Source organism: Silene latifolia, chromosome Y (assembly GCF_048544455.1).
Source record: "Silene latifolia isolate original U9 population chromosome Y, ASM4854445v1, whole genome shotgun sequence".
Taxonomy (NCBI): domain Eukaryota; kingdom Viridiplantae; phylum Streptophyta; class Magnoliopsida; order Caryophyllales; family Caryophyllaceae; genus Silene; species Silene latifolia.
The window spans coordinates 253479123-253491075 of NC_133538.1; the positions used below are offsets into that span (position 1 = coordinate 253479123).

General features: G+C 36.0%; 1 long non-coding RNA gene across 1 annotated transcript; it reads right to left on the reverse strand.

The window, feature by feature from the left end:
- Positions 1–216: 216 nt before the first annotated feature.
- On the reverse strand, positions 217–3078 carry LOC141626296 (uncharacterized). Its single transcript, XR_012535903.1, has 3 exons — positions 2916–3078; positions 2742–2815; positions 217–2535 (listed from the first exon to the last, which is right to left on the reverse strand). It is a non-coding gene; the product is annotated as an uncharacterized LOC141626296 (long non-coding RNA).
- Between the last annotated feature and the right edge of the window lie 8875 nt (positions 3079–11953).

Here is an 11953-nt window from a genome sequence, read left to right on the forward strand (position 1 = left end):
CATTTACTGATATGTAAATTTCATGTAGAGCATGTTGGATTTAGTGGCGAATTTATTGTGTTTTAGCGTGCTACATTTACTAATATGTAAAAAAAAAATGGTGTTTAAGTAAGTGGAATGCAAAAAACAAGTCAGATAAATGCGGAATTATCCAAAAAAAACGCCCAAGTCAAGACACAAATAAATCAAAATAATAGTAGTTTCAAATTATATTAATCATTAATAATAGATCCATTTTTATACTTTTTTTTTTTTGGCAAAAAGGTATCATTTCATTTCATAAAAGAAAGGAAACTACAATTTGTAAGAAATAATCACTAAACAACCCTTAAACTAGGTACACAAACTCCCCACCATAGATGAGAAATGTTTGTGCTTACTAAGCATGTACATTCTTACACTCACTACAAACTTCACATCATTAATAATAGCTAGAGCAAGTGACTCCTTTTGATGAAAAATTCGACTCTTTCTTTCATGCCAGATTTTGTAAACCGCAGCAACAAGAGTGATTTTAAACCAAATTGTTCTCCAATCTTTGTTATCCGCTTGTTGATAAATCCACTGTAATTCAGTCACCAAGTCTCGTGGTTGATGGCTCAAACGCAACCAAGATAAGAGCCCTGACCAAATTGTCATAGAGAAAGGACAGCCAAAAAACAAATACTGATGGTCTTCCTGAGCCTGTTTGCACAGACAGCACCTGTTAGCCAAATGAAATCCTCTAACCTGCAGATTATCCACACTAGCTAACTTAAGCTGAACAGCAAGAGAAGCTATAATTCTATGGCTGGGAATTATTTTTGGATGAAGCAGCACAGAGTACCAATCCTCTTGCACAGGCGCAACAATAAGATAGTCATATAACTTGCTGAAATGCAGCTTCTGACCAGTAATGCAGGAATTCAACAAAAAATTTGCTGCTTGAAGTGAACCAGCTTTAGCTATCAGATAGTCTCTAGCATCAAGGATGTCTTTAAAGTTGGAAGAATATTGAGCTTTACACTGAACAGTCCAGATACTGTCCTGCTTCAGCACATAAGCCTGATGGCATTACACCCACAGACCCTGGCCATCTGCTGAAAGAGATCTAGTCCAGTTCAGCGGCAGAGTTATGTTCCACTTTTCAAGATCTTTGATGTTGAAGCCTCCTCTATCCCAAGGAGCACAAATATTGGCCCATCTTTGAAAAACAATCCTTCTGTTCCCCTCAGGTATCCCCCCAATTTTTTTTTTTTTTGCAGAGCCTGTTGATCTTTTTCACCACCTCTTTAGGAACCAGACAACTGGAACACCAAAAATTCTCAAGTCTAAATACCACAGCATTGATAAGCTGTATTTTACCAGCATAAGAAAGTAGGTTTGTTGTCCAATGTTGTATAGAATACTGAATCTTAGTGATAAGGGGATCAAACATAGTAGCAACATATCTGGAAGGGCACAAAGGCATTCCTAGATACCTGAAAGGGAAATTTCTTCCAGAGCCTGTCATTTTTATACTTAATTGCACTTATAAATAATAAAACTGGTGATTACTGTTTATAAGAATTTATAAAAAATAAAACTAGTGTTTAACGATACATAAGCATCGCGACAAAAATAAACTTAAGTCAATCATAATAAAACTATTTAATGAGAATTTTAAAGTGAAAGCAGTTTTTTTTATGTGGGATAAAAATATAGGTATAAAAGTAGTGGCCAATGTGGTGTAGTTACTGACACCATATGTAGTTGGACCTGATAAATGGGTTATTCGGATCGGGTCATTTCGGATCTAGTGTTTTTTGGGTCAACATGTTCTCGGGTCACTTTTGGGTCGGGTCACTTTTGGGTTGGGTCACTTCGGATCGGGTCATTTTGGGTCGGGTCGTTTGGGTTATTTCGGATCATGATTTTGCATTAATTCACTCATTTCGAGACATTTTAATTCAATCGGGTCATTTTGGGTCACTCAAGTTGGGTTACTTCGGGTCGGGTCACTTTCGAGTCGCGTCTCTTCGGGTCTTTCAGGTCGTTTTCTGGTCTCCGATCAACTTTATTGAGTCGGGTCAGCTTTGCCAAGTCTAGCTGCAGTTAATTTATAAGTGTTATCCTAAAAAAATAAAGCAACTAGATCATTACTCAATATACAATTCTCCTATCTTTCACTATAACTCAGCATATAACCATTCATAAACTAATCACTTCCAGTTTTCCTATCTTTTACTGCCAGGACTATATCACGCATGGAAAAGGGTAATTCATCAAGAACAACTGGCAAGAAGAGAAAACTACATGGAAGGCAGCCAGAAAACAATATATTTTCTTTGAGTTTAATACTTCTTCCGTCCTAGTCAATAGTTATCTATTGTCTTTTTATGTGAGGGAAAATTCAATCATAGATAAACTATTGACTAGAACAGATGTAATACAATTTTTCTATTACTTTATCATAGTTTAAAGTGGTTTTTACAATAATACATTTAAATAGGGAAATATGACTTATCTTATATGATTGCATCATTGTTATAAATAGCTGCGAAGTAACAATGCAAACTGCAAGTAAAAAAAATAAGCTTATCATTATAGTAAATTAATGAAAAATATCATAAAATTGTACAAATTTCCATTTAATAATATGTACTAATTAATCTTAATGAGAGATAAAAATTACATCATTCTATAGGTTTTTAAATTAGACTATCCTACATGTATGAAAAGGCATCTTTTAATAGTGCAAAAAGGAGATAGACAGTATTTACCTTTTAATATTAACACTTGATAATGTGCACCCATTTCAGTTGTAGTATAGGAATGTATCTCATTTGTGAGACATCTGAAATTAAAATAGCAAAAAAATTAGTGCAAGTAAAAGCATTAGCATAATAGAGATCTCAAATTTTGATAGATGGGATACTTAGCTTAAGCTGACTTACCAAATTTGATTGTATCACTGTCGAAAAGAAGTGCTGCATTTGCAATCTGAAAGTAAAGAAATTATAGGGTTATTGATAGGTCGTTATGTCGTCACTAAATCCTATCAAACAATATATCACCCAACAAACAACTTAGCAAGTAGTAAGTAGGGATCGAACCCGAAAGACGGTTAACAACCAATATAAGTGTTGCAACGTAAGGTACTTGTAATAGTGTCAAGGGTGTCACAATTGATTGGTATAAGATGAGTGGAACAACTATAACTAAAACAATGGAAATAAAATGTAAACAAAATAAAAACAAGAGCAAGTAAATGAAATAAGGGTGAAATCAATATGAGAAAAACACTAGAGTGTCATGGGTTCATAGGAGTGATTAAATGGTAAATCTAATGGGTATGAGTTTGGTTTGGTCAAGATCATGGTATAGTAGAGCCAGAACTTTTGGTCCTGCAACTCAAAGGTCGAGTCGGGTTAGCTTCCGCATACACCCGGTCTTCCCACTAACTTAGTGCATGATCTATAAATCCCCGAGGCTTCCGATCTTACGGGTTTTATAGAATAGGTTGAGAATCATGCTAGGTTGTCAATCAAGCATTTCATCAAACATAACATGCGCACTAGGCTAGAACTTACAACAACAATTTAATCAACCAAATTAACTCATGAAGTATGGATCTACCCTTTAATCATTCCCCCTAATCCCCCATTAACCCTAGCTAGGAGACTACTCACTCATTATCATGTTGACCATGCAAATAATGTTGTCAAGCATCATAGCAATAGTAAACATGATTAACAATGTAAGGAAATAACAATGATTAATAAGAAATAAAGTAGAGATTAACGAATTATACAAAACTTAAGAAGACGAACAATAATGATGAAGAGTAAAATAGAAGAAACCTTTTGATCGATTAATGAAGAATTGTCAACTTCTTCAATTACAGCCCAAGAATTCTTCGATAACAAGACTAGATTTAAGAAATATTGTGCAAAGATTAAGCTAATTGAAAGATTAAGATGATAATTAAAGTAGTTGTTCCTAATTATCCCTCTAATAATGTCTATAAACCGTAATGGAATGAGGGGTATTTATATTAATCACAAGGTTACAAGGCTAGTTAAGTAAATATACTTATAATCCAAAGGCGAAGAAATAGTGCCCCGCTCGGGTTGGTAGTTGAACATGGGTACATTGCATGAGAACCCGCCCGGGTTAGGGTGTTGCTCGCCCGGGTTGGTAGTCTGCTCTCCCGAGCTGCTCTGGGAAATCCTTCCTTCTTCAATTGCTGCTTCATAACCCGTAGGGGATGGCCCTAGGTTGTGGGGCCTGACTTCTTTTGCATCAAAATCATGCCACGGCCTTTAGTTTCCATCTCCTCTTTATGCTTGGTCATTAGTACCGTCAATTTAGCTCCTAAATGCTCCATAAATGCATGAGTTCCGCCTATTTTGCTTCCTTTCCTACAAATGGGCTAAAAGTTTATAGAAAATCTAATAGGAAGCCAAAGATGCCGAAATGACCCTAATAATTACAAAAAAGCATGAGAAATGGAGTTCGAAATAGGGTTAAAAGTGCGCTAAAATGAACCGCATCAAATATCCCCAAATCGAACCTTTACTCATCCCGAGTAAAGAGGTGACTAAAAACTAAGACCTTTATTTAAATTAACTAATACATATCCAACACGAGACAATTTGTGAGTCTCACTCCGCCCCTTCAACTCACAACAAGACATCCATGAGGTAGAATGCCTTCTTGCAAGGCAAGGTGGGGCTTGGCAAAATGGCGATGCATCCTACAATAAGCAAATAAACTAATCAGAGGATGCATCTACAAAAGAATAGCCACTTTCCTCATCTAAGTGGGGGAAATCAGCTGAAAGAAAAACAATTTAAGGGTACACACTCCATTATAGATATTAGTTCTACAAACCACCAAGTCCAAGAGGATATAAACAAGTTACCTCCAAGTGATGTCAAACTAGGCTACTATTATCCACAATCGCTAAATGCTTTCATCAAGGGCGATCGGATAAGGTAGAATGATGATCCCTATGATGTTAGTGGCATATGACATGATAAGTCTCGAATTCTTCACAAGTGTAAAGGTCATGGATCATCCGAAGCTCAACAAGGTGGCATAACAAAAAGGTTTTTGGGAATGAAGTGCACAAGTCATCATACAAATTACAAAAGTGGATTAGACAAGCATTCAAAATTTGACCTCATTAACCTTTCACATTCAAAACTTTAAGATGGGGTTTGTCCCATGCTTGCTAGTGCCCTTTGCTTTCGCCAATCGCTTATTAGGCAACCGGTTAACCTCTAGAAAATAGCTTTTCAGGGTGATAATCACTCTGTCTTTGCTCGGTTGAATTCACAACTAAGTAGGGGGCCCAATTCAATGGATCCCCTCCAAAATCACATCGAAGTGGTACGCCTTCATCAAAACAACAAAATTTCGCAAATTTCAACATTTCAAAACACTTTGAGGTTTCCTTGGAAACTAAACAACTCCACAACATAAAATCTTTGAGGTTAACCAAGTCTATATCACATCATAGGGTTGGATAGGTGACTCACATGCAAAACCATTGACTATGCCTTACCTTATGGATAAAAAGATACTAGAATGACACTACCTAGGGTGTCTTAAATCTATTCTAGTAAACAAAGTCTTAAGGAGAAAAAGTATCTAGAAGGGCCTATATACACTTGTCAACCTTCCCAATAAGGTATTTCAAAACTTTTTACGTAAATGCAACTACATGCCATGATGCAACTAACATATATACAAATCTAATGCATATGCAACTAATAACTATATGCCAAGTAATCTAATGCATACTCCAAACATCACATAGATACAAATCGCAATATCAAAAATTCACCGCATTTTCATTAACATAAGGGTACGAAGAACAGATTAGAGCGATTATACCATATGGTTCTTCATAATATTAATCCATTAAGGATGTCTCAAATGTGTTGTAATACCTATGTGAGAAGAGAACAATAGCACACAAGTATATACAATTCTACACTACTAAAGTAAACAACATATTTTGGATTTTGGATTTTTCAAATTTTTAGGCATTTTAATTTTTATGAAATTAAAGAACATATTTTTGAAATTTTTCAAATTTTTAAAGCGATTGGAAAAGAATGCTAGTGCAATGCATGAAGTTATTATAAGTGTAAATGCATGAACTAATTATGTGAATGCATAAACTAAGACTAAATGCAATACTATATGATATATATTACAAGTAATTCAATCTAAACTAAGCTAAGTGATGCATGCTTTCGATTAGGTTAGAGAGCTAATTTGAATTAACTCGGGTTCCTTGTGACTAAACTTCCCCAAAGCGATTAAGGCTAAGTGGAGGAAATTTGGCCACAATGTCATGCATAAATGCAATTGTCATTTTGGATTTTCCTTGAGGAAGCATTAATTAGTCTTCACCTTGATGTTGCTACGGTGGAAAGTCCTTTGATGTTGCTAGAACAAAAGTCAAGAAAATTCGAAAACAACACTAGAAATGCATGACACATTGTTAAAGGTATACTAAAATGCAAGATAAATTAATCATGAAAGAAGATATAGAAAAGGAGACATATAAAAACCATTGCATAGATGCTAGGTAAGTTGTCATCCACTAAGCTCTTGTTGTCCTTCTCCCTCAATATTCTTACCTACCACTATCCATTGATGCACCATCATGGCTCTCATAAGAAAAGTCCACAAATTAATTTCCTTCACTATCTACCTCAATTGTCCCTTGGTTCTCTGCCACTTCTTCCCTAACCACCGCGCTTCTACCGTCTCCATGACCTCCTCCATGATCTTGGGCCAAATTCGGGAGTAACAAGTTGACTTGTGCCCATGATGGAAGCAAGATAGAAGGGTCAATATGTCCTTGGTGAGCCATCCGATTGAGAGTGGGATATAAAGCATGGTAAACGTCCACCCTATCTTGGTACAATTGCCTATAAAATTTTTGAAGTAGTCCAGTTGCAAAATCATCATTAGGCAATATGTTGGGATTGGGGTGTTAGAACGGTTGGTATTCAAAAGGGTAAGGTGGTATAAAGATGGGTTTAAAAGGTCCATTGTCTTCTTGGGTGCTTGGCATGGGTCCTTGCCTTGGTATGCTGTTCATTTGAGGGGGAGTCAGGATCACTATTTGGTGAGGCGTGTCTTGGTACGCCTTCAAACACATTTATACCCAACTACTAGCATAGCAAGCAAGTCGGGGTCGATCCACTGGACGGGGGTACCAAATTGTCCAATCTAATTATCGTTACACTTAGGGTTGTCACAATTAAAATGGGTTGATGATTCTAAACTAATGAAAGCGATGGAAGGTAAACAAGCAATAAAACAAAAATGATTAAAAGCACTAGGATATCATGGTTTCATAGGGGATTAATGGTGGTGATCATACAAACATGTTTCCATAGTTGCAAGCAATTAATATTGTAGAGGAACCTAGTTAGTTTATGTCTTACGGTTCATAGGAAGATTTGGGTCCTGGAGCCGAGTCATCTAGACTTTACAACACCTACAAGTCGACCTACTTTCTTCCTATTCACTTCTATACATGGTCTAACAAGACTCGAGTTGGTTTATATCTTACAAGTCTTTTTCAAAAGATAAGAGATGGGTAAAAAATGCAAGGTTTCATAGTCTAGCATTTCATCAAACATAACATGTGCATAGGTTGATATTACAACAAGCAAGCAATTATAAGATAACATATTATATTAAGTATGGATCTACCCCCATGTTATAGTTCCCCTAATCTCCCACTAATCCTAGTTTAGTAACTACTCACTTATTATCATGGAAAACATGTATCAATGGTGTCAATCATCACAACAAGTATAAGCATGATAAAAGAGTGAAGAAATAAGCAATAAAGAGTAAAGAGTAAAGGAATTATACCAAACTTAAGATGAACAATTGGAAAGGAAAGAATATATAGAAGAAAACTTGATTGATTGATGAATAGTTGTCAATTCTCCAATAATAACCCAAATAATCTTCAATTACCCAATAATAAACTTGAACAATAATTAAAGAAAGATTAATGTGTAATTTTGTGGAATAATTGAGATTAATCTATTCTAATCTACTCCGAATGAAAGCTTTGCCTCTACTAAGAGGGCTCTCCTCTTGATTATTACAAATGGAGTATATATAGTGGTACATCATTAGGTTAAGTAAGGGTAGATTAGTAAATAACATGCTTAAGTGTTGAATAGAGCTTTGCAAGTCCCGAGGGACATGCGTGGATTGAGTAGCAACTCCCAAGGAAATTTGCGCGTCCTGGCCTGAAGCACGCTTAGCCCTGTAAGGGGATCGGTTGTCTCGAGTAAAAGACACGCGGACTGAGTATCAACCCGAGCGGGTTGTTCTTGATCCGAGCAGATTGAGCTGCAGAATTTTCTTTCTTGCCTTTATGCCTATGATGCTTCTCTATGATCCTTATTTCTAACGTCTTTGGTCACCATTCTTGCCTTTCCTTCATACTAGTCTATCTAAGATCGTCAACAAGCTTCCGAAAATGCACGAGAGACGAGGATTAGCCTCAATATCTTCTTTTCTACAAGACATATAAAATGCAATAGGAAAGGAAAATAGGTAGGAATTTACGGATAAAATGGCCATGAAATGCTATATTCAAAATAGGTTCAATTAGGGGACTAAATGTGCGCAATTAAGAGTCACATCAAACATCCCCAAAACGAACCTTTACTCGTCTCGAGTACAGAGGTGACTAGAACTAGACCTTTATTTAAACTATCCTAGTAATAATATAACCGATGTGAGACAATTAGCGGGTCTCACTCTGCCTCTTCAACTCACAACAAGACATCTATGAGGTAAGATGCCTTCTTGCAAGGCAAAGTGGAGCTTGCCAAAATGGCGATACATCCAAGCATTAAGCACACAAAACAAGTAATAGATGCATCTACAAAACATAGCCACTTTTCTCATCTAAGTGGAGAAAATCATCTAGAAGGAAAACAATTTAAGGGTACACACTCCATCATATATATTGTTTCTCCAAACTACTAAGCCTAAAAGGATACCAACAAATCACCTCCAAGTTGTGTCAAAGTAAGGTACTTCTATCCTCAATCAGTAAATGCTTTTGTCAAGTGTAGGCTCCCTATGGTGTTAGAAACACTGTAGGATCACGTAATTTCCCCTCTTGCCTAGACAAGAAGAAGGATCGTCCCTTTCTACCATGCCACAAATAAGATCAATAGATTAAAAAAAAAAGGATTCGAAGTGTTTGAGTTTCACATTTGTAATTTTCTTTTTGATATGTTTTTCCCCCCAATTTCTTGTGGCATTTTGACATTTAAGAACATTTCTTGCCATTTTTTTTATGTTTGGCATTTTGATAATTGGCAATATTTCAGTTTTTGCATTTTTTTTTTAACATTTTCAAAGTATCCCCATTTTGTAGCAAGGGTACTTCTATTAAAGCATAGGAGTATATTTTTGCTCCTCTTTTCATTTGATGCAATTTGGAAACATTTGATTTCGATTTGGTACCTGAACTCAATTTGACATTTTTGTGCCCATTCCCTTTCTGTTGACAAAACATGGATAATAGGAGTGAAAGAACGGTTGCATGGTATCAAAGGTCACCTTGGACTAAACGGTAGCCAGGAAGTTATCACACCACAAGCTACTCTTGACTAGGCCTTAGTCCATGGGTCAAAAGATACTAGTATAAAACATCCTAGGGTGTCTTGAGGGTATTCTAGCAAACAAAGTTTCAAGGGGAAAAATTATCTACAAGGGCCTTATATACACTTGTCAAGCTTCCCAAATAGGCATTTTCACAAAAATTTTCTAACCATGCAAACTAAATGCCATGATGCAACTAACATATATACAAATATAATGCATATGCTTCTCTCAACTAAGATGCCATATAATCTAGATGCAACTCCTAACAACACATAGATACACAAACCGCAACAACAAAATACACCACATCCTCCTTGACATGTAAGTCCATCCTCCTCATAAATAATGAAAAGAAATTGAAGGGAAATAGGGATTAGAACGATCATACCAAGCGGTCTTCACATTCTCTTGATAATGCCTCAAATGTATTGTTGTATCTATGTGAGAAGAGAACAAAAACACAAGTATATACAATTCTACACTACCAAATTAAAAAACATGTTTTTGGTTTTTAATCATATTTTTATGGATTTTGTTTTTATGAAATTAAAGAACATATTTTTGGGTTTTTCGAAAGTTTTCAATTTTTTTTGTATTTTGGAATATAAATTCCCATCCTCCACTTTATTTTGGACATTGTCCTCAATGTATATGTATGAGTACGAATGAAAAAGAAATACATGTTTTTGGATTTTTGATTTTATGGAAATTGAAGTACAAATGCAATGATATGATATGATATGAATGAATACTCTAACTAAATGCAATTCTATATGACATATATATAACAAATGAGTGTAATCTAAACTACACTAGATGATGCATGTTATATGTAGATGCTTGGGTCACTTATGATCTAACCTCCCCAAACCGATTTAAGCACTATTTCTAGTGTAGAACGGAATAGGTTTGGTCATTAATTAGTGACTATGTATAAATTCTAGTCTATATGCAACTAACTATATGAATCATGTGAGATATAATACAATGCAAACTAATCTAATCATATGAGATATGTTACAATGAAACTATACATGAGAGATAGGGAAAGAATATCATACAAATGGAGGTGGTGCAGTTAAGCACCTCTAGCCATCCTACTCATCATCATCGTCATCATTGCGGTTTCCACGTCCGTTAGATACTCCTTGGTCATAGCCTCCTCCTTGGCTAAAGAATCCCCCACTTTGGTCGCCAATGTTCCCTCCTTGGTTGCCATAGTTAGGGAACAAGAGTTGTGGTTGAGCCAAAGATGGGTGAGAGCCTCTAGGGTTGATGTACTCTTGTTAAGCCATGTTGTAGTAGGAGGGGTATTGGGCCAAGTAGATGTCAACCCTCCCATTGTGCACTCCAAGACCAAAATTTTGCATGAGCTTCATTAACTCACTTATGGATGGAGCTCTCGAGTCTTGAGGAGTGAATGGTACATGTTGTGATGGGTAGGGTGGAATGGGTAGATAAGATGGTGGTGCGGTAACCCATTCCGGCAACTCGCGAGATCGATGAGGTGCTTCTTCTCTTGGTCGTGGGTTATCCTGGATCGCAATGGGGAAGAGGTAGCTTGGCCTTGGAGAATACCGGCTTAAGCAGGACTCGTGGATGGTATGTTCCACCCCGTGAGAATATGTGATGTGCAACCGTTGGTGAACCATTCTACACTTCCGGCCTCATTGTATCTACACCAACGATGGTGGTGGAAGATTGCATCTTCATCTATCAAGGTGCTCCCCTTGAGCTTTTCATAGCTTCCATCAAAGTTGAACCCGGGGCAAAGTGTTGGAGTAAGTGTCCCCGACAATAATGCGATCACATTGTTGATCATATTGAGATCACATCTTTAAATCTCATATTAAGAATACATGAGAGAAAGTTATACTTCTTAGTTAACTGGTCCACATATATCGATAATGATTGGCTGACTAGAGTTTGACATTACTGTCGTACGACGGTGGTGACCAGTTGATCCACTAAGGTCATACTTATAGGTTAATGCTCTTAATTGATTATTTAATTAATCGTATGCCGATACTGGTTAATTAAATTCCTTAAAATTAACGAGTGATTTTGTGAGTAAAATTACGTGTCTTATTGTAATTTGATTAAATAAGATTCGGTCTAAGTAATCGAATTGTTTTATTGCTTTGATTAAATTATTATTTATGAAACAATTAAAATATAGAATGAATTGCCTATTATAAATATAACAAGTTGTGATTTATAATTCTATAACCCATTTTAAGTAATTGTAATTGTGAATTACAAAGTTAATTTTGTATATGATTTATTTCATTTAGATAATGATTTTTAATTTGTTAAAAAT